General features: G+C 49.9%; 1 protein-coding gene across 4 annotated transcripts in view; it reads right to left on the bottom strand.

The window, feature by feature from the left end:
- Positions 1 to 23596, bottom strand: part of BOC (BOC cell adhesion associated, oncogene regulated) — a 60398-nt gene extending 36802 nt beyond the window's left edge. For all 4 annotated transcript variants that reach the window (XM_074860818.1, XM_074860820.1, XM_074860819.1 and 1 more), the window contains exon 1: positions 23484 to 23596. The gene's annotated coding sequence lies outside the window, so the exon portion shown is untranslated. The remainder of the gene's footprint in view (positions 1 to 23483) is intronic.
- Between the last annotated feature and the right edge of the window lie 251 nt (positions 23597 to 23847).

Raw genomic sequence — 23847 nt, 5'->3', positions numbered from 1 at the left:
CTTCTCCTCTGCATTCCCCAGCTTTCTCATCCTTGATCCACCTGTAGACTCTCCAGCCTCCCAGCTAACGTCCTAATTTAGAGAGCTGAGGACTCCCAAAGGGACTGCACACCTGCAGCACTTACCGAGGGGCACAGGTTGTGCATGCGGGAGGTCGAACATCAAATGTCAGAGAATCAGCAGAACTGGGGGTATCAAGGTCCTGCGAGACCCCAACCAAGTGTACAGAGGGTTGCAGCTCAACCTACTCTCATGTCAAAGTTGGTGTCAGGAGAAAAGGTCAGGATTCCCTTGGAAAACCACATCAATGTAGCCACACATTTGTGGAGATCAGTGACTGATTCTGGGGCCTTTTCAGTTTGCCCCATGTCTGCTACAAACTCAGCTCACGGTCCAGCAAGAAAGTCTGACTTATCTGAGGCTTTGAAATGGGACAAGATTGCATCTTCATGATAAGAAACACTTCATAGGAGGCAGCAGGAAAGGGGTCACCCACTGCCACAAGTGTGATGTAAAAACACACCTTCAGTCTTAGAAGCAGGGGATTTACTGCACTGTATTACTTGCCTGGAACATCCTATTTCTTGCCATATGAAAACAACACCCGCTTTATCACTCACATCACAACTGAAGCCAGAGATCAGTGCCAATGCAGTCAGAGCTGCAGACAGATGCTGTACTAAACACAGTGAAAACCATCTCATGTCCTAGAGACTTCACACCACACCAAACTTTTCCCATTTGAACAGAGAGGCAAAGCATGTAGCAAGGAGCTGGGAATGAGGGAGAGGATGCACCTGGGCAAGGGAAGCCCAGGGATGGCTCCGCTGGGGGCTGATGCTGTGGGACCCACAGGACAGGCAGCGAGCATCGGGCAATGCTGCTGGCTCTGGTCTGGGCTCCACCACGTCGAATCCCACATCAACGCGAGCTGGGTGTCAGGTTGTTCCCCTCCCTGTCAGCAACTGCGGCGGAGGAGAGCGCCGGGAGGGATGGGCAGTTCCCACCAGGAGCCGTCATCACGCAGGCACAGATGTGGCTAGTTTACATTAGTCAGGGCACTGCTTTTGTTTTTCCCTTCTCATCCTTTCCAAACAAAAAAAAAAACCCCAGAAATTGAAGTCTGAGGTTGAGGCTCTAATCGCCTCTTGGGTTAGGGAGAGGTCAGAGAGGAGGCAGGCCTGGCAGACGAAGGGAAAGTGATGTCGGGCAAAAACCCTGTGAGATACCAAAGGAAAGTGGGGAATAAAGATGGCAGAGAGGACCAGGCAGGAAAATTAAATTGAGATGAGGGGGTCAAGAAAGAACAAGAAATGGGAGAGCTGGTATTTTGGCCAATTTCCTTACGCTGCTTTTATCCCCACTGCTCCAGGGACTGGGCAGGCAAGGGGCAGGCAATGCCACAGCTCAACTGCCACATGTGTGCCCAGGCTCAAGTCCTTGCCCTGCCTTCCTCAGAGCAGGGGCTGTCACCTGGGACTGCCACATCTCAGGCAATGTCTCTCTCCCCAGCTACTACTCTTCCACTTTGTTTAAGCGTGGGTTACTCCTGATAGCAGCAAAACCACTCCTGCTCTCACCAGAAACTCCGTCCTGCTCTAAGTCAACGGTTTAATCAACAGATGCTTCCACAGTGTGCTCTGGTCCCAGAGAAACAGCTTTTTTCCACAGGGAGAGCAGGATGTTCTCCAAAACTGTTTTCACTCAGCTCTGCTCTGTGTGCTTCCCCCGGCAGCTCTCGGGGAGCACACACACCCAGCCAACCCTCACCCTGCAACTGCAGGACGCTGCCACGTTGACCAAAACAAGCATTTCGCCACTGATGTGGCAGCTACGCTATAAACCCACATCCCAGGCTACCTAGTATCACCCTACAGCCTCTCTGCAGCTGGACCAGTGGTCAGGAACAGGCCCCAGGGAAGGCGGACCACAAATCATGCCAAAGGTGTGACATGGAGCTGCCCTGAAGAGACCCATCTCCATTTTATTGTCTCTGTCACGTGATGGGGTCAGGCTTGCAACAGGACAGACAATAAATATCACAGTGTCCATTCATGCTGGTAACCACCAGATGAAACACTCCTCTCTCTGAAAAGCAGAATCCATATAATACAAATCAAAGCACAGAGGAGTGGTATACCAGACAAACAGCGCCCGTCAGCATCTGTACGAAGCACTGCAGGAGTGCCCGGGGAGCGTTTCGGTGTGTCTGTCAGCTATGGCCACCTCTCAGCTGGGTCTCTAAAGCTCCTGTTTGCAGGATGGACCGCAAGCCAGAGAGACAGCAGCTATGGATGCTTTTTGAGAGAAGCACACTTCTTTATATGCTTCAGTATGAACCTATCTCTAAATACCAAATTAAAAAAAAAAAATAAATCTTTGTCTAGGAACAATAGAAAAATCTCCTCCATGTCCAATTAGGAACAATAATAGAGTGAAACACACACACGCAAAAACTACCAACAAACCAGAAAAGCCCACAGAAACTGCCAGAGACACTGTTAAGCCTTCCTTGGGGGAAGTTGCAATGGGGAAATTTTCCTGCTGGAGCACAGCAAAGACTTGGGTAGCTTTCCTAGCTTTTCTTCCATGTGTATTTGAAGAGCAGGGGCACCTACAACAGTTGCAGTAAAAGACGGACCAAGCTTATATTAAATACAACCAGCGGCACAGCAGAAATACCTGCTAAAACAACGCATCCAGAAGATCATAACAGAGGACTTGATTCTGCCGCCTCCATCATCAGCCTGATCTTTGCCATGACTTCAATGGGAGCAGGCCCAGAAACTGCATTAACAAGCACGAGGCTAGTTTAACACAGTTGACATCAAAATCCAGAAGAGCATACAAAAGAGACAGGACAAAGTACTCGCCAGTAACGTCAATACAAAGTTTAATCCCCAGATGGCTGGCTTTAGAGACATCCCCATCACCACCATAAAGAGAAACTGCCTTCTAGTTTGCACTCCTTTCAGTGAGGACTTGTTGCTGGGATGCAAAAGAGCACAAGCCCATTTTTCTTGTCCTTTGAAGATGGTATTTAAAAGCTGGGGTTTTTTTCCCCTTTTATAAATTTGGGAATAAACGGGAGTTTCTACTCTCCATAGCTGTCATTTAAATGCTTTTCACTAACAATAATCATTTTGGTTATGGGAGCAGGTCAAAAGCCTCTAGGACTCTCTGCAGGGACAAATTTTCCCTGGAAGACATGTCACTACTCCAAAAAACACAAGAGGAAGCTCGAGGCCAGCAAAACAAAGGGACAGAAATGACTGCCCATAGAAAATGCTCCGGCCAGTGCCAAAAGCCTAGGTGGGGTGTGGGGGCTCAATGCCAAGTGCCAGCACCCAGACAGGCTGAGCCAATCGTGCCATGACCAGCAGTCGCCGCGCTGCTCCAAAATCCCACAGGGCTTACCCAGAGGTGAAAAATGACGGGGGACACAGTCACAGCAGGGTCTTGGGCTGGGTGACAGATTTCCCCTGCCCCAGAGATTAAGAGGAGACGGTCGCACCTCTTGGGCTTTTTTAAAGATTGTGTCTGCACATCATTTGCCCTGTTTCATCATCCCATCAATAAATATGCCTCTCCAGAAATGATGGTCCAGTTGAGGAGAGCAACCCAAACATGAGCAGGAGATGGAGCAAGACCTCACATCACCCTGCAGATACGAGCAGGGCCGCCACCACTCTTGGCAAGGGGATGCTCCGCAACAAAAGGATGGCAAAAAGCTGCTGCCTCAGAGCCTGGGAAGGGAGGTTTACCTGCCCGTGCCCTGGCCAGCCATTAGGACATGCTGGCAAGAGCCACAGCCGGTGCCCGACGGGGCACAGCACAGACCCATCGCCGGCTCCCCACTCTTCGCCCTTGCCTGTTTACTCGCACCCATGTCGAGAGCGCGAGCGCGGAGCTGGAGGCACCTCCCCAGGCCCTTCTCACAATAAGCACCAGCAGCAATTCCAGCTGCAAAGTTTGCTTTCCTTGACGCACAGTTTACTTTCTCCATTCCCCCACATCCCGCCCCTGCCACTTACCCCTCACTCCAAAAAGGCTCTCTCAAACAGGCTTAAGCTTTAAACAAATAAGGGCTTGGAAAGCAGCAGCAGCCTGCTCCTGTTTCCCTCCCCACCACCCCTGCTCTCCCCCCGCCGCCTCCACCTCTGAGCCGCGGCGCAAGCGGAGCTGGCGAGCGCCGCGCAGGCATAGAAAACAAACACGTGGAGCAGAGCCAGCTGTGAAGTCGGATTTGGCATACGCTGTTTGCAAGAGGCATAAAAGCACATGGGAGAAGGGGGAAGGGGAGAAGGGGGGTAAGGCGGGGAGCCGGGGGTGCCCCGGCCTCAAGGGGAGAGCGTGGCTCCGTTACAAAGCCCTGGCGCACGCCCGCGGGAGGGTCTGCACGTACGGGTGCTGATCTTGTGTCCTGGGTGGATGTGGCGGGGAGAGACCAGCCTACAGCAACATTTCTAGAGCTATTTGGCATCACTCTTCCCTGCTCCTTTCCTAGCGAGGTGGATTGATTTTTGCACACGTTTGACCTCCCTCCCAGGTAAAATCAGTGTGTTCTGATGCAACACATGCAAAATAAATACACTTTTACCTCCTGGGGCTTGCAGTTCTCCCTGTTTCTTTCTTAGGGTTTCTTATTCCCCATGCACAGAAAGCTCCAGGGCCCCACAGCACAGGAAACCCCAACTCAACTTCCCCATCACCTCGGCTGAGATTACATACGCTGAGGGCACGCATTTACACTAATCCTCCTCCTCCTCTTTATTTATTTATTTTTCCCCTGCTCCCTCTCAACTGTCCCTTTCTGGAAGGATTTCTGACAAAATATCCCTTCTCTTACACCCAAGCTCCCAGGGGATGCCAGCTCAGGTATTATTTTGCCCTCACCAGCCTGGTCTAGCCATGGGAATGGCACTCGCAGGCTTTAGGAATGGATCACCTATGGCCTTACATCAGTGCTGGATCCACGCAAGTTTTCCTCCATCCCTCTCCTCTCCCGGTCATCTCCAAGTGAAATGAAACAGAAGCCCATGCACTTTGCCTGGTTTGGGGTAGAATCCAGCGATTTGACGTGGTTTGCTTGTGGTTTCCACCCAAAACCATAAACCAACCCAGGTTTGCTTGGAAGGTTCTCAACTGTGTCTGGAGGCGGTAAGAAAAGCAGCAGTGTCCTACCTGGTCTTGGACCTCGTCCAAAACAGGGCAGCAGCTGGACAGATTAACAGTCCAGGCTGACCACCCAACCACCTGCAGACATGTTCTCACCAGTCTCATTACCACCCCTGAAACACAGCAAGACCTTTCCCTTCTCCAGGCCCGCCGTAAACACTTGTCCCTCAGCATCGCTCGAAACCACCACACTGACAACAAGAGACAATATTTGGATATTGCTCTTCCTCTGAACTACATTATGGACCCCTGATCGCAGCCAAGGAAGGTAACTTTTTGTTCTTGGGTGGAATTTACTGAGGTGCCAAAAAAAGCCATGGATTGCTGCAAATAAAGTGTTGCTCAAAACCAACCAACCCACTCTGATCTCCTTCTGTGGGAAAATTAGGTATTGCAAGACAAAGAGGAATATAAACTCATAGTCATGGAGGTTATGACGCCACATTTCTGAAATCGCTCCTTCATCTATTGGACAAAACATTGTGTCTCAGCTTCCCAGGTTGCAAAAACAGGAATAGCAAACCCCAGCTGGTACAAGCAGTAACCAGATGAACATGAGTCAGACGATTTCAGATTCTCAGATGAAAGGTGCTAGACAGGTATGCAGTGTTATTATCTGTACTGCTTCCTGGTAGCCCCAGGATTTCTGGATTAGTAAAATACAGATGTCAGCATCCTGGGGATACAGCCTCAGTAACTGAACCAAGCAGGGAGGGGCAGGCTGATTGCAACAAGGGGAAAAAACATGAATTTGCACCACACACAAAATACTGTGGTTAAGGGAGACAGCAACCAAGAGATTATTGACAACAGAGAACAGGATAATTCAGTGGGGTTTGTCAGACTAAACTTTCTGTAATCACAAACTCCAGGGAAAGTGTTTGTCAAGCAAACATTCAAACGTGCAGCTGCCAAGAACTAAGTAAACAGAGAAGGAGAAGCAGTAGAGTCAATGTGGCACCATTTGCAAATGCCCCATGATCGGCTGTCACGGGCCCACCGAGCCCATCAGCAGGCACTAGTGAAGCCAAAGGGCTGAGCTCCTACAGGAAGACCCACCACCGGGTTAGATGAACAAGGAGCAATTCACGCCTTCAAAATATTTTCATCCAGCACAGGATTTGCAGACCTGCGTCGGTGTGGGTACAGCAGCCTGCGTGGGTTCACCGGACACTTTCCTGCATCATACGAGACCACCTGGGCAAGTGAAATGAAGCCAAGCTCCAGGCTGAAGGGAGTCCTCCAAGATAATGAGCAATACCCAACAGCTACTGGTATCGTGTGCTTGTTTTTAGTCCCACTGTACCTAGAAGCCTGTGGTGGTAGTTACCGTGCTTGTGAGGAGTCAGAGATTCTGGCCAAACACACCACAGATCTAAGGGCAAGTCAGCTGATCCCAGCCCTGAAACCAGGGGTGCTCGGTGGCACCCCAAGTGAAGGGAAACCCTGGTCTTCTGTTTCCCACCCAAGTGCCTATCCATCTGTCAGTGCTTCCCACCCACGGTTCACAAGACTGCTGGAAAGGGTACGTGGATAACTTAAGGGGTCCAAGAAAAGGGATGAAAAATATGCAAGTTCAGACATGCTGTGCTGTGAGCTGTGCACATGGAATTTCCAGCCAGGTCTACTGACCTCCACGGGAAAACATTCAAGATTGCACATGTCACAAAAATAAAGCTGGAGGCCATCACAGCCAATCCAGCACATGCATCTTCTGTCCACATGCTCCTATTCTTCCCCACCTCATCCTGATGGGTGTCACCAGAGTGATGTTATATTCATTTCCTACAGATCAGACCTCTCTTGGCTGTCTAGAAAGAAGCATGCAAGACACAAGGCACGTTTCAAGGCCAGCATTGGATGCATCACTTCTCTATTAGTCACTGGCCACCAATGCACTCACAGCGCTGCTGCTATAACCACCCCTTGGCATGTCTGGGGCCAGCTGACCAAAAATTCACACACTGCAGCCAAAGCTGCTGGGAGGAGGAAGTTTGTGGTCTCCAGCCCGAAGTTACTGACTCCTTCTTTGGAGATGAAGACTGCGTTCATGTTCAGGAGGTTCATGGGGGGATTAGGAAAGCTGTTATCCCCCTAGCTAGAGAAAAGGGACTGTGAGAGATCAGAGGGCCAGAGAGACTGCTGGTCCTCATGAAGAAGGGGCTTTGCAGCTTTAGTTGCTGTGATGGTCCCTTCCAGCTCTGAGGGAAGAGGCTGACCTTCCCAGCAGGACCCGATTCAGATTGAAGAGGCTGGACCTCCATACCAACAAACAGCCCAGCACCACAGACCAAAACCCTTGGGTCTTTTTAATCAGGAGGTACATGACCTCCTCTTGAGTCCTGACACAAGTGCTCCAAGTATTTACAACCTGAAACAGAGCTTAATGAAGAGATAGAGTCGCTTTAACTTTCCCTTTTCTGCTCCCCTCCTGTATCCCCACCCTCAGTTTGCTCCTGTGCAACAGCCCCAGGGCAGTTAAATCAGCAGCCTACACACCATGCAATCTTTATGGCCCAAGGCAGTCACAAATGTAGCAGCACATGCCTATGGAGGTCTTCTAGCCCCTATACCCTCAAACAACACAATTTTCTCACACTGAAGACTGGCTCAAAACAGAGGGGAGGAACCAGCACTGTGACCTCCCAGCGGTCCCCAGCGCAACCACGAGCTACCTGAGGCTGGGGCTTGCTGCTGCCCCAATCCCAGCAGTGCGGAGCTCCTTTGGTCAAAGGACAAGGTGTTTCCCAAGCATCTTGCACATCACGAGGCAAATGTACTCCCTGCCCCCCGATGGGAACAGCTGAAGCAGAGCTCAGCAGTGTCAACATGCTGATTTTGTTTTTCAAACAGCAACCACACTAGTTCTGGACCCTCACTGATAAGCGAGCACGGATTTCACATCCACTCACTACGGTTTCCAACAAGAATCTCAACTGTGGTTAGCCCTTAGTCACAACAGCAGACTTTGGCTTGAGACCATTCAGGTCACCTGGGCCACGTAACAAAACACAGCCCCGTTTTAGGTCCAGGACTTTGGTGTTTCCCTGCACAGCAGAAGCGGGACGACAAAGGGTTAAACCTGGTATAACCTCAAAAATTGCTCTTTGCTTTCTGAAGCAAGAACATCTTTGGCAGGGTCCCCATCTGGGAAATGACATCCCGTTCCCCCTCGCTTCCCCCTCTTCTCCCCCTGAACTCAGAACAAAGCACTGCACTGCCCAACATGCTCCTCCACTGGTTTCATCTTGGTCCAAACACTTCTTGCGTTTCAACTCCTGCCAAAAAGAAATGCATATAAAAAAAATATATAAAAAAAAAAAAAAAGGCATGTGTGGGACAGGGGGAGAGGAAGCAGAGAGAGTAGAGGGAAGTAATTAAAAATGAATCTTGATTAGCTACCAGTGGTGGAAAAAGGAAACAGTGGGGAGATGAGATTTTTCTCGTGCGGTATGTCATGTCGAAGCTGAAACCAGCAGGCCCAGAGGAGACAAGACTTCACACAACCCTCCACTGAGGACCAAATCTAACTTGCTTCGCCTTTACAGTCCACCATGCCTCCCCACCATCATCAGAAGAGGCATCTTCTTCCTCAAAACAGTTCCCTGCTAATCACCACACATTTTTCACCACTCACATAGCTGTAGCCCTCTCGGCCTTCTCACAGCCCACACTGAGCCCCCGTTAGCAGAGGGCTGAGGACACAGCACAGCTGGCCTGCCCTTGCTGGCCCTTCCGCCTTCGATACCAAACACAAAGGCTTGGCCATTGCAAAGCCATAGGGAATCCTAGAGGAAATGAGCCTGGAGGAGATGGATTGTGCTTGCTCTGTGGATAGGTTGGATGGGCCAAATGAAGAGCCCAGGACTGGCTCTGTCTCCCAAAGAGACACCCTCCAGCCAAAAAAAGAAAAAAGAAATTAAAAAAAAAAAAAAATCACATTGGCTAAAGAAGCATTTAAAAGCAAAACAAAAAACCAGTCCAGTTTGGAGAGTCTGTAATAGCTGAACCCAGGGACATACAGAGGATGTTTTTTGTTCCCTCAGTACAAAAGCCCTTGGTTTCCTCTCCTCCTCATTCCAGCATTTCCCCATCGGGGGTGTTAGAGACAGTTCAAGGCCTCCCAGCAGCACAGACAAAACTGGGTCTTGCTGCCCTGAGGACAAGTGGCTGGGGGGCTGCAGGAACCTGAGAGATTTGGGGAGCTCTGAAGAACTGGGCAAGCTGAACCTGCTGCCCCTGGAGGATGGCCAAAGGGTCACCCCTTCAGCATCCCTGTGACCTGCCACAGGCTGGGGCTTCCCAAGGTGTGACTTTGGCTCACAGGCTGCAGGGCTATGCCAGTTTGATTCCCCAGGGCTCGCTTGTGCTACAGCTGGCGCTCTGCAACACGTCAAAGACCGGGAGAGATTAACTCCTTTTTAAAGTATCTCATTACTGTTATATTTTTAAACACAGCTGGTTGAAAATTTTTCGACAAAGCCATAAATAAATAAATACTTTAAGGAAATTTCCTGCGATTTGAAAACGTTACCTACTGGTCTAGCCTTTATCAGATGGTATTCTCTCTCCAGTATGCATAAGCTCCACTTGCTTTTGATTTCTCTCCTATAAAGACCAAATCCATTGAACCATCAATTAAATTTCAAGATTTCACTGCCTGTACTATATGAGATTTTAATGACCACCCCTCTGACCAGCGCAGCAACCACATAGTCATTTTTGTCCCACCTAATGGCTTTTCATCTCCCTTGTAAACAGTGATACCACCTCCCAAGACCCAAAGACCCAGACACTGAAAACATATCTCCCAGCCCTGTCTGCAAAATACTTCTTTTCCTGTTCCTTGGGAGAGAGATGACAGAATGCAGCCAACTGGTACTCGGATTGGTTTTCCTCTTTTGCAGGTCACCCCCCTGTGCCTCATCAGCTCCCGTGTCTCCATCCTAGTCAACTCGATTTAGAAAACAATCTGTTTCTACAGCTGTGGACAACATTTAAAATCTCCATCTGTCATGACATCCTACATAAAATAAATAAGAAAGACAACACCACCCACCACCTTCTATTAGCAATCTGTTAAGGAAAGCAAACAGTCACCCACTTCTGAAGAAGCCTGATACGAGAGGCAGCCTTTCTCTTCTAGCCCGTCCCTGGTGCCAGTGGCAGACAAAGCCTGTTTAGCAGAGGCTGTATAAGACTACTATTACGTAAACAGCAAATAACATCTTGGGGCCAGCTGAGAAAAAGGGCCCCAAGCATGAGGCTTTGCACGTGGAGCAATGGAAGCGCTTGCCCCCAAAAGGCTGCCTGTCTACAGTACTTCTCTTTTTACCAGGTTGGTGCCCATTTGAACCTCCTTCAACCTTGGAAGAGATGGCTTGGTGTTCCCAGCCTCCTCACTCAAATGTTAACCCGCTCCTTGTAGCCCAAAAAAGGAAACAAATCACTTCCAGTACTTTTTTTCCAGGCTATTGTTATGCGACTGCATTTGGAACTAAGGGAGAAAAACAAATACATGACTGTGGTCAGTGTCTGTCCTAGAATATGGGAAGAAAAAAACCAAAAAGCCAACCCCCAAACCTTGTTTTATATGTTTAGTCAGTTTTGGAGAAAACTGTAAGCAGTAAAGAGACCAGGAAGAACCAGTGACACCAGCCTCTAGGCCTTGGGGGGTGACAACAGGAGAAGCAGAGCAGAAGCGAATCTACTCTCCATCTATTAACGTGTACTGTTCAGGCCAAGAAATTCTTGAAAGCCCCAGCAATAGCCTAAGCCAAGAAGTCCACTTCTTCCTCTGTTGCAAAGAACTAAGATGTTTCTGTGCTGTGAATTGCTTTATCAATTTAGAACGCCTTTTTAATGCAAAAATCACCTTCGCTTGAGATTAGTAGGCGTTTCACAGAAAAGACTGGATCATCCTCTCCAAAGACTCACCCAGCAGTGGTCTGGGAGAACATAGCAAACTCTGACGTTTGCTGACTTGTCTACCGGGGAAAAAAAAAAAAAAAAATTTAAAACTCTTTGGATCTTCCAAAGATCCTTACATTACTGTCCACTAAAGGAACATAAGGAGTATTTGATTCTCTTATTTCACAGGGACTCCTTTAAGACCTCAGTATTAGGTACTCTACAAAACCACAATAAAAAGACATCCTCTGCCTCAAGGACATTTATCTCTAATTGCTTACAGAGACTGTCAACGCTTTCTTTGAGAAGGGAAGTCTGTGACTGTCCCATAGCACTAAATACCCCTAGAAAAAACTTTCACTATTCAGTGCAGTCATCTGTAGACCAGCTCAGTCAGAACCTACCCTCCAAATTATGTAAAATACTGTCACTTGCTACAGACTACAAACGCAGTATTAGAAGTGGAAAGGAATAAGGACTTCCCTCCTTCCTGTAGTAACTGGGAAAATCCAGCTATACAAGGGAAATACAATCTCAGAATTACCAACAGGGAAATTATTGACCATTTCTTCGTTTGGAAAAAAACAAACTCTTTTAGGATGAAAAACACTCCTCAGTTTTGAGGAAATGCTGCTCCATGATTTTAAATCCGGTTGTGCTGTTGGCACACTCTGCCCTGGGATGGGTAAAGCAGCCTGTTCTCATATAGTCACATCCACAACATGCTGCAAGATTTAATAGTCCCTCATGAAAGAGATAAGCTATATAAACATAAACTGTAACAATGGGACGAAAAGCAGCTTCCAGAATTCATTCTGCAAGCCCAACAGGGAAACGATAATTTCCCTCTGCATTTCTTGCCAGCTGAAGTTTGTCTGTTCCTCCACTTTGCTTTGCCGATAACAAACATCTGTCGGGAGCGTCCTTCCCCTCCCCTGCAAGAGGGGAACACATCCATCGCAGCCTCTGGGGCTTTGTACCCCAGCAAAGCCTCTGGAGAGCCTCTGCTGTACAAGCCACAGATAAACTTCTGCTGGTCTTACTTATCAATTACAAAAGGGTTACACGGAAAATAAGTCTTTTTAAGCAGCCCCCGAGTAGTTAAGGAGACCTTCAGAAAAAAAACACATGAGGAGCCTCTGGCAGAGGTGATCTCTTGAGGTCCACCCAATATGTGACTTTCTAAGGATCTTTATTTTAGGGTCTTCCTTCGCAACCCTTATCTACCACCACCTTTTACTCATCTATTTCTTCGGCAGAAAGCTCTAGAAGCCCAAGGCGGCAGGTTCCCAGATAAAGCTGTCGATCTGTGGCTCATTAACAGCTCACTGAGGCTTTTTGGCCTGGTGCCTATACGCCCCTTGCAGATGCTGGCACCTTGGTGCATGCCATGTCCGCCGGCCCCACTGAGCTGCTGCTTTGGCTGCCTGTAGGGAGACAGGTCAACACAAAACCCTCCCAGTTTGCAAAACGCTGTGAGATCGGAAACGTTGGCGGAGACTTGAAAACGTTGCCTTTGAACCCCCCGAGCCCCAATCCACCAGCCGGGGGGAAAGAAGGGCAGGAGAGACATGGCTTTCCTTTCAAGGATGGTATTTCTCCAGAATAACCTCTGGGGAGGCAGCAGCCCTGCCTGCAACTGCAGGCAGCCTCCCTGCCCGGGCAAGGGCTCCCCAAACCCGCTCCGACATGCCAGCGCCCTGCGTTCGCCCCGGGTCGGTGAGGGCTGGGAGCACCTCTCCGACAGCAGGCTGGCGCCTGGGGAGACACCCTTAGTTGTTCCTTATCAGCCTTCCCCAAAACAAGTAAGGACAGGGGCATCCGGGATATGGCCCAACAAGCCTTTCTCAGCCCCAGCAACTGTTGGCGGCACAGGGACCTCAGGCAGAGGAGGGGAAATTAAAGACAGAAAATGGGGAGAAAAGGGGGGGGTGCGAGGGCCTGGCGGTGGCCCCCGCATCCTTTGGGAGGCAGCACACACGCAGGGAACAGGGGCACGCTAGCAGCCTCAGCTGCAATTCCATTCTCCCTCCCCATTGCAGGGTCTGAGAAAAAAAAAGCCTTCCTGGCAAAACTGAGAGGGATGTGCGTGCCAGGAGAGAGGAAGATATTATTTTCCCTAAGTGTGAGGAGGGATGGGTGGCACAAACCCATTTTTTGACACCTTCTCCATCCCACGCTCTGCCCAATTCAGCTGAACAGAAACGAAAGCAACACCTATATTGGTGCCTCCTTGCAGTCCTTCATGCACAAGCAGTGACCTGGGACCAACAGAGAAGAAAAAACCATAACTGTGCAGCTGTCTGGCGTCTCCCACCACTCTTCCACTCCCAAGGCACTGGCTGAAACCAGGGAGAAACCGTAAGGGCCCAAACACCTCATCTAAGATCTCTTCTGTAATTATTTAGCTTGCAGAGGGCAGATCAAACCCATTTGCAAAATGGATGAGTCCAGCTTCAGATAGGCTCCTCTCCCAACAGAGCAGAGCAAGGAGTCAGCCACAAAGAGCCTTTGGCAACACAGTGCCATTAAAAACATGATGTTTCAAGGCATTCCTCTAAGCAAAAAGCCTCCGACTGCAGTTCAGGCTGTTATTCAGACAGCAGCAGAGCACGGCTACGAGCAGCTCCCTAGGAGACTTTGCCCACAGCTTTTTACAAACAGGTTCCAGAAGAGGATGCATATGCATCCCCACCTGCTCCCCAAAACAAAGTCAGACAAGAAAGGAGGGGTGAAGGAACCTGCCCAGGTTTCACCGAAGCATTGCTATCCCCCTTGAGAGATCACTCCCAGTTACCTCATCAAGCCAGGTTTTGCTCATGTCCCGCCACTGGCGCCCACACAGCTGCTCCCTCCTGGGCTACCTGTGCCTGCAGGGGTTGGGCTAGTGTTTGGGTACCCCCGTGTGTCCCCAGCAGCACACTCGACATGGCCTGCAGCTCTCAGGAAGAGCAGCTCTTTGTAACCCTGCTGCTCCTCACCCCTCTTCCTGCACCTCCCTGCAGTGTAAGGTACCTGTGCTGACCACAGAGAGGTCAGCAACATCTCCCCTTGCACCTGGGCCACAGCTCAAGCCACGGACTTGGCCTCAGCAGCATCTGTGAAGAGTTTATCCTTGGCTTGTGCACTGAAAGCCAGTGCCTCCAGAGCAGGAGGAGCACAGTTCCAGACCCCCCGAGAAAGAAGGCACGCAATCTTTACGTAATGAGATTGTTTTACTTGAGATTGCATGCTGCAAGCGAAACACTTATTACACTGGCTCTCTGCTCTCCCAGCTATCTTTCAAAGCACGATGCCGCAACTGCAAACTAGCTGACAGGAGAGAATTAAAGTCATAACTGGCTCCTTTCCTTCCCCTTCAGCCACACGCTCTTGCTTTCCACCTGCCTCTCCCCCAGCGCCCCGGCAGACCTCCTGCTCATTTGCCTTGTGAAGACAGGCAGGAGTTTCAGCTCTGCAAGTCCAGCTGCCCACCCCAACGCAAGGCACGCCACAGCGGCAAGATGCTACCAACAACACCTGCAGCGCCAAGTGCCCCATTTGGGTAACCACTTCCTGGAGCACATGAAGCCACGTCACTCTTTATTGACTGATGTGAGCCGAGGGCTGGGGAAGATGAGGCTCCGCTATGGACAGCTCTCAGCTCCACGGCAGAAAGCTCTCAGTCAAGCCCTAGCGATGCTCGACTTTGGCCTCCTCTTCTGAGGAGCAAGGCAAGGCAGAGGATGGAGCATGGGACTGGATATCAGGCAACACGGGGTCTGTGCTAAGCTCCAGTCCTGACCTGTTGAGTCACTCCAAGGCACACACGTCCTTTTACATGCTCTGTTTTTACCTCCTGTTCCACATTTGTCTTGCTGTTTTGAATGGGGATGTAGGAACCATCTCCCATTACAAGTTAGCATGGTATCTAATATAGCTGGGTCCCAGCCTTGGTTAAAACTTGTAGACACAACTGTAATACAAATAATAATTTAGGTTTTGGAATACAGTGATGGGGGAAGATGGCGTGGCAGGCCTTTCTCAGGCCTTCATCCAGAGAGTCAATGTTAAGAAACCTCTACTTATCTTCAACGCTGGAGCTATGCAAAAACTGGGTTATGCTCACATTTTTGTGGCTGCTGAAATTTTTGCTTGTTTGCTTGGTCACTAGTTTGGGAAATTTTTTTAAACGTGGTTCTTTCAAGTGGCTCAGAGGTTAGGGATGTCCGAAGCTATCCCAGGGGAGACAGATTATAGGGTAGAGTGCAGGTCAGGCATCAACGATAAACACAGCTTTGCCACTTTGCTCTTGATGTTGTTCTCTTTGTGCTTCTTCTCCCTCCTCCCCAAATCTGCAGTCCAGGCAGTTATGAGGAAACCTGGACAACTGTACATTTAGCAAGTATGTTCCTGCCTAACTTGCTACATGATGTAAATAGTTTACCCTTGCTCCCACAAAAGACGACAGGCTTCATGACCAGTCGGCAGGATCCCCCAGCTTGTACTGCATATTTGCGTATCAGGCAAGTACAGCTAGCTCCCACTAGTAAACTGGTGCCTGTCCTATGAGATACAGGGCTGGCTTCTCTTGCTGTAGCCATGTAAACCATACTGCTCTTCCTTTGCTTCCCCAAACTGGCTACTTAACCTCCCTACCAAGAGGGGAGTAGGGTCAGCAAACACACACCCAGGCTCCAGCAGCTCCAGCTCCGTGCATTGGTACCGACCTCCCTTTCTCAGCATCCCTCAGTGAGCTAATGGGCTGCATGGTCACCGAGCACAGTTGACCATGACCCTGAGACCTCCCCTGTCTCTGCTGGCTGGGCAACCATCTCTGGCAGGGCCTGGAGCTGGGGTGCCAGTGTGCTAAACTACTCTTGCAACGTTCACGGCAGCTCAGGCACCCAGAGCAGCAAGGTCCTCAAAAGCAACTAGCCCTTGTGCTGCCTTGGACTCTTTCTCTCCAGCGTTACAGAAGTGTTCAGGTGCAAGCTGGCATGCAACCAGGAGCTCTGCTCCTCACCTGCTGGGAAGCAAAGACATTTTTCTCTTCAAGGCCAGCCCCAGGCACCCCAAGAGCAACATCAGAGTGATGAAACAGTAATGATGGACGCATCCAGAGCAGCTGGCATGGCTCTCTGAGGAGCCCTTCATGCTCCAGCTTCTCACAGACCTGTCTCACCCTACAAGCCTCCAGCTCCAGACGTGGCTGACAGCTACAAGCCAGATAGATACCCTGCTTGGCCAGCTGAGGGGTTGGGAAGTCCCCACAGGGACTCAAAAGCTAGTAGATGTCAAGCCCTCCTTCTGCCAGGGTCCCACAGCTCTGCTGTGGTCTGCCTGGCCGTGCCTCAAGGCCCCAGAAGCAGCCAGTGATGAGGTGCTCCTCACTGGATTCAGACCCCGTTACAGCTGGATAATTGGGCCATCTTGCTCTCCTTCTGCCCAGATGGCTCTGGCTTAGAAGGTGCACTTCAACTGCTTGCAAGCCAAGATGTGTCTGATAGCCACTTTTGAAACAAAGAGTCTGCTCCCATGCAGGAGTAGGTGGTCAGGACTAATTTGGGCAGCTGTTACACTGGTGACAGTGGGACCGTCCCACACACCCGCTAAGCGTGACCTTGTACTTTAAAAGTGAGGAGAGAGCTGTCTGGTCTTTCAATGCACAAGACTCATTGACTCTCCACCACATCATTAAAGTCACCCCAGGTGTTTTTAAAAAATCCCACCCAGCATGTTTTTGAAAACATCTCTTGATGCTGGGACTCAAACCCACCCCTTCAATCTGACACTGCTTGGGTTTGTCAAACAAGCCGCTTTCTTCTGGGGGAAAAAAAAAAAAAAAAAAAAAAACCACATTCCCATCACCATTCAGGGGGCCCAAAGAAATCTCTCACTGACAGCAGCAGGCTCTAAAGAAGTGGGGCCAGCTAGTCCTTTTTACCACCCACGGCCGAGGAACGTGCAAGCAAGCACCACCTTCCTGCCCCAGAGGGGACTGCCATCCAGCGGAGGGCTGGAGCGATGAGAACTCTTTCCACGTCAGCTACAGCTCAGGGAGCAACTTGGGGCAGAGAGCACTAGATGAAGTAAATTATTATTCAGCATCCAGAATACTATTGGCTTCCAAATAATTGTCTATTTGTGTGCGTGCATGCACAAGAATCCTCGCTCCATGGTCTCTGCCAGCGTATTCCCAGTGCTGTGACTCTCCGGGGACAAGGCCCATACTTGTATTCAATCTCAGCTTTGGAGCTCAAACACTAAGGTTTCAGATTTTGTTTTAAAAAACATTTTCTCTGGCAACTGGGCTGTTAATGGATTTGATGTTTTTGCTCTCGCCTCCTCCCTACCTTTAAAAGCTTGGCACCAAAGGGCTTCTTTGAAGATAAGGCCAAATTTGCAATTTAAGGGGAGGAACTTCATAAAGCTAGACGTGAAGGGATGGAGAGGAGGAGGGGAAAAAAAAAAAAAAAACACACAACCCAGGAGCCACTTTGCCTGTTGAGATGTACACTGTACAGTACATAGGATTACAATGGCCTCTCTGTACCACCACTGGCTGGAGCCATAAATTCGCTGCAGCTGCAATGCTACTACCTACACTAGACTCCCCAAGGGTCACGCTCCGAGAGGGGCTTCTCTACAGCTGCACACCCAGCCCACCCTCCAAACCAAAAGCACCACGCAGCCCCTACAGAGCCTACATCCACCCAGCGGCAGACGTCCCCAGAGGCAACCGCAGGAGCCTCCCCCTGGGCTGCCCACGCCGCAGGAGGCTCTCTGCTGAAACCAACCCGTGGGCCTTTATCGGAGAGGTTTTTGGGGGGCCAGCAAGCCTATGGTCTCTCTCGATCTCCAGCAGACCTATCCTCAACACCACAAGGAGGCAGGGAAGTGCCACTTACAGGTTTTGCAGGTGGGAGAGCTGAGGCAAGAGCAACCTGCCCCAACCTGGGGGGAAATCTGTGGTGTAGGGGAGAACCAAACCCAGCCCTCCCCACATCCCAGGCTTGTGCCCTAAAACACTGGCATCACTAAGCAAGGTAGCTGCTCTACCAGCAGTACCAGGATAAATTACAGTGACATTATCAGAAGAAGCTGCATTTTGCATATAAATGCTGTATTCCAGGCCAGCGTATCCACATTTGAGGTTTATTTCTCAAAGACTACCTCAGTAGGTTTATATCACCACAAGCTTTCTTAACCACACTGAACTCAACACATGGATTCACAGGGCTCTGCCTAACCATCCTTTTGTTAGTCAGAAGAGAAATAAAAAGCAACCTCATTTTGATATTTGAAAGCTGACAACACAATTCTGACAGGGATCTTTACACCCTTTTCTTTCCACTCTTATGATCTAAAGAACAACAGAAGGGCCCGATGCACAGTCTTTAGACACACAAGCTTGTTCAGACTCGCTGATATTGCAACCAGTGAACACATCCTTGCATTTGGCAGGGCCCCAGGACTGTGGCTCTGCATATGAGTATGACCTGCTGGCTAATCTCTTTGCCAGAGTGGACCTTAGAGAGCCAGAATGGTATTGCCACCACAGGGCTCAGGGTGAAAGACTTACTGCCTACTCTGGGCACAGAAGTTAATGAAAAATGACCGGTTTCCAAAACACCATCTGGCTTACACAGACATATATAGAGACACCACAGCCCAAAACCTCTGTGAACTCAACAACAGTGGGTTTTCATAGGGGCAACACACTGTGGTGTGGTTTGGACTTTACCCAGCAAGCCTCTGACACGCTGCACGGGCACAAGGTGCAGTCGCCATCCTCACTCACATCTAAGGGGAGCTCGGGGAAGGGTTTCGGCCACAGGGCAGCAGCCTCCCCAGAGCAGCTGAGCAGAAAGCAAGGGTAAAGTTTGGCTCTCACCTCTGTGCTGGCACGCTGCCCGTGAGGAGGGCGAAGAAGCTCGAGCACGTCCCACACGCTCCCTGAAGCACATTTCCCTCCATCGATCCCACCAGAGCCAAAATAAATTGGCACTGCCTCTTACTCAAGAGCTCCTACAACACACAACAGCAGCCCTGAGAGCCCCTCTCAGGCAGCCTGTCTGCACTGTGCCAGGTGCTCTGCTAACAACCCCATCAGACACAGCTGAGCCTCCCACCCCGTTTGTCCTTTTGCAGGGAAGAAGAGAGGCCATTTTAATAAAAGGAGCATGCAACATCCTCAGGGCAGGGATCTGTTGTTCCCTGTTTATGCAGAAAGCCCTGTGCTGCCTGTGGCAGCTTTGGGACTGTGTCAGCATCAAGCATTTTTTTTTTCCTGCAACAAATATCTTTCTGAGCTCTTGAGCCAACTTGCTTCCACTGCATCCATGCTCCTTTTGTCTTAGCTTCCCACGGACACTCATACAGCTGTGTTGCTGGAGCACACGCTCCTGTGGAGAGTAGATTTTAAAAAACTCTTAGGCACAAATATGCATATAAAGAAAATCTTGAAGGTTTCCCATCCTGCAAGCATTCCCTCCAGAAAACTGGCCTCAAGCACTATGTTCAGCTAACGAAGCACCAGAAACAATGTCGTATGATTCAGGGCCAAGAGGAACTAAACCAAATACCAGGAAATAAAAAAAAAAAATATGCTTGTGATACCTTTTGTTGAACAGCTAACCAAAGTACATTTAGAAAACTGGAAGATGATATTCACCCCCATTCTACCTAAGGACCTGCAATTCATTTAGTCATTATTCACCTTAAATTGTTCTCGTGGCCTAGGAACTGGAATATGTAACAACCTCTTAAACCGAGACTGACCACAGGAGCACCAAAGTACACAGCAGCAGGTTTTTCCCTCAGGATGTTTTCAGTCTAACCAGAAACAGGAAGTCTCCGAAGATTTTTGCAAGAGAGCTTTTTCCTTGCGGGATATCCCATCCTAACTGTAGACTTCACACTGCAACGTTTTTAGACCGGGAGGTAACGGTTCAAACCAAGAGGTTTGCAAGCCCTGGTCTATAACATGCCAGCAGTAATATATCAAGTTATCTTTGCACATTAAAGAAGTCCAAGGGAATAGTCCCTCATACCTCTGAGGCACTCAGCTTCAGGTATTAAAACGAACAGTCCACCATTATTTATTGCCAAAGAAGCTTCTGTTAACCTGGAGTTGGCCTACTGCTGCTGTAACTTCTTGCAGGCTGAGCGACTAAACTGAGACTAACTGAGCCCCAGATCTCTGAAAACCCACCTGTGGGCCAACCCGGGCTAAAACAACCAACGTGGTCCCCAATTCACTCTTCCCTGCCTCTGCTCCCCTCCGTTGTAAGGCACACAAGGGGGGGTTTGGGGAGACAGCCTGTCTTTTCCTGGGAAAAGGGAGTTATTTTGGAGGAGCAGAGGTGCCTCTCCTGCTCTGCAGCTGTCCTGGGGAGGCTCAGCACGGCAGAGTGGGTCCTCCCTGATGCACCTGAGCTCTGCTCTGAGAGACACAAGGGTGGGTGCCGGTCAGCTGGCAAGAGTCAACATGGATGGCAGTATCTGCCCTGCCGCCAGCACTCACCCCGTTTCTCAGGGTTTAGCCCCATTTTCTGCATGGGAAAAGTGAGGCACAGGGCTGTGGAGGAAATTCTTTAAGCTCACACACGGCACGTGCAGCGGCTGAGGACACAGTCCAAACGCTTCCACATCCAAGCCCATGCTGAAGAGTGTCTGTCCTGCCCTACCACCCATCTTCCCTCCCACAGCCTGGGTAGAAGAAGTAATAGTTCTTTTTTTTGCTGTGCACGTTATCAGACTGTGAGCTTTCTGTGCTCCTGAGGACGTGCGGTTCAGGAAGAGGCTGGGAAGCACTGGCAGGTAGATTTGGTGGTGTTTCAGTCAAGTGTGGACGTTCAGTAACAATGACGAGAAACTACAAAAATTTGCGTCTGCCCTAAATGGGCTAGTTTTCTTAACTCAGGAAAGGGAGCTTTCCCTCTGCATCACTGGGGAGGATGGGGACAAAGCAGGCTGCTCGCTTCACGGCCCCACCTGCAATGCTGCTTGCTCCGCAGGAGGCTCCAGCTGGCTCCCAAAGGGCCAACTCTGCCAGCCCTAGTCAGGTGGAAGGAGCTGTACCAGCATCCTGAAAGCACTGCGGGACTGCCAGTTCGGTACTGAAGGCTTGGAGGGATCTGGCTGCTTTTAGTTTTCAGGACAGAGCAGAATTTCAAGGAGTGAGGGGGACTGGGCAATGATTCACCTGTCCTTCAACAGAGCAAAACTCCAAGCTGGGAGTCTCACACCCAAAGGGCTGGAAAGACCTCTGCAAACACCAGGCACTGGGTTTTACTTTGTAATCTTTAAGAAGCTCTCGCTCTGTGCTTCTGTATCATGTCAGGACAAGGCACAGAAAAGCTGTATTTTCCAGACTGTAGGGATACAGATCACCCATAAGACTTACATGCCAGTTTGTACACATACATTCACCTGTAACACTTTGTGCCAAGCAGAGAAGAGATTTGTGTGGGTTCAGCTACTTGTACTGGGGTATCTCTCAAAGAAAGGTCCTGTGGGTGTGCCTCTGTCTGAGAGGGAGAAAAGTGAACTTGCCTTTCAAACCTGCGCAGGACCCTTGCGCACCCTTCAGATGAACATGTCTCATTTTCCCCAACGGGAACTACACCAGCAGGGAGGACTGAGCTGTATCTGACTTCAACCCTCGCAGCAAACACCTACTGGCACCTCGTCTGCATTGTACACGCAGGATGAGTCCCCGTAATTGTATCTAGAGGGGAGGGTTAAGAAAATTACATGGAACAAAACTCTATTTATTTCTTGTCAGAGAATATCATGCACCCAGCAGGGAGCTCCCAGCTCTTCCTAATTGTCCTATTTACTTCAGAAGATCCCAAGATGACTCCTACTAGCATGGGAAGTTATTTCACCTTCATTTCTTTAGGTCACTTAAATAAACAGAACAAATCTTCACTGCAAACCCATGCGTTTCCCCTGAAATCCTTCCCCGAGCCATAACCCTCAATATCCAACCCATCAAATAAGTGTCTGCATGTACGTATATACACCTAAATATGCAAGAACCCTCCTCTAAACGTATGCACACTGAGGTAGTTAGTTTCAAAAGAAAAGAAAACTAAGATAAAATCCTACTTACAAAACGCCCACATTCTTCTAATATTTTCCACGGTAGTTTTTTAGCCCATGGGAAAAGAAAGTTTAATGGCAGATTGCAAACGAACATATCAAAAAGACACCACGGTAGTAATGTAGAAATTAAGAGAATTGGGCACCAAGAAAAACAAGCAATTTAAGACATGCAGGGAATTATGCGCGGGCGCAGAGTGTGTGTGTGGATTCCTGTTATCCCACTCACATAATGTTGCAGAGAGGTCAAGAGAGTTTCTTTAAAACAAACAAGAACAAAAAAAAACCCTCTAATAGACCTGAACTGCCTTTCCCACAATGACAGTGAAATAACGCTTGGGGTACCAGAATTAGTTATGTCCAAAGATAAGGTTTGTATTAAATACCTTTTGCCAGCCAGGGGTATTAGTTAAAGTCTCTTACTATTTTTCAAAGTTGAGTATTCAGAGCACTTTAAAAAGTCTCGTTCGGACACGGCTACAAAATCAGCATCCCACTTTCTCCCCAGCACATTTTCTATTTACAGTCATCATCCAGAGGACCTGCCAAAGTTGCAGCTCAAGCAGCGAGGCACGCATGCACAAATCCTACAGCATCTCACCGCTGGGCAGAAAATTACTTCCCCTGACCCAAATTGCTCCTCATCCTTGCACCAGGGTTAAAAACTCTACGGTTGCACAAGACGAGGACAAAAATTTTACTCGCAGATTACCCACCCCCCGCTTTTCTCTGCAGCAGCAGCCCCTTCACTGGGCACAAACCGAAATGCCTTTGCATCTGCAGCAGACGGGTCTTGCCTGCAAACTCCCATCAGATTTGACAAGAGTTGGAGCAACGGAGGATGAATCTGGTGTTGATTTTGCACAGTTTTTCCCTCTCCCCCTCTCCACCGTGCACTGTCCTCCTTGACTAGCCAGTGGCGAGGACGGGGCGATGTTGTGGACCAAGCTTTTGGGGAAGTTTCAGGAAAACGCCGGAGCACCGCGGTTGTGTGCGTGCACTGGGCCCTCCATTAACACCGACCGACCGAGGAGGAAGAGCTGGAGGGAAACAGCCGAGCCCCCCACATCTCACCTGCCTGAGTGAAACCAAGCCCCGTACTGGTGGGGACCAGCGGGTCTCCACGCCTCGCTTGTCACGTCTCCCGTGTCCCTACGCAGACCCCCTTCTCCGCATCCCAACTTCCCAAACTCTGACACAAAGATTGGCCACCGCCGTCGCCGGCTGAAGACGGGGGAAAGTCCTGCGCCCCACCGCCCGCCACGGCCGTCCTCCCGGCCCCCGGCCCCCGGCGCTTCACTCACCGCGGTCTCCAGTGGAGCAGGCGGGGGAAACACAAAGATGCCCCAAACGAAGGGAAGCAACAAAGAGGCTTAACTCCAGGAGCTGGGAACTTCCAGGCCGGATCTGCGGGGAATTCAGCACACACACACACAGAGAAAAAAAAAAAAAGAGAAAGAGAGAAAAAGAGAGGGGAAAAGCCTGTTTTGTGAGGGGAAGGGGAAGGTGGGGGGCCCTTGGTTTGGGGGTGGTGGTTGTGTTTTTTCTGCGGGTTGCCGATGGGGATGGGGGGCCGCGCGGAGCTCAGGCGCGGCGGGAGGAGGAGGAGGAGGAGGAGGAGGAGGAGGGAAGAGGCGCCGGGATGCGGGAAGCCAGACCCTCCATACG

This window comes from Strix uralensis, chromosome 2 (genome assembly GCF_047716275.1).
Source record: "Strix uralensis isolate ZFMK-TIS-50842 chromosome 2, bStrUra1, whole genome shotgun sequence".
Classification (NCBI taxonomy): Eukaryota; Metazoa; Chordata; class Aves; order Strigiformes; family Strigidae; genus Strix; species Strix uralensis.
Note: the sequence above shows the minus strand (reverse complement) of the source record. Positions and strands in the feature narration are given on the sequence as shown.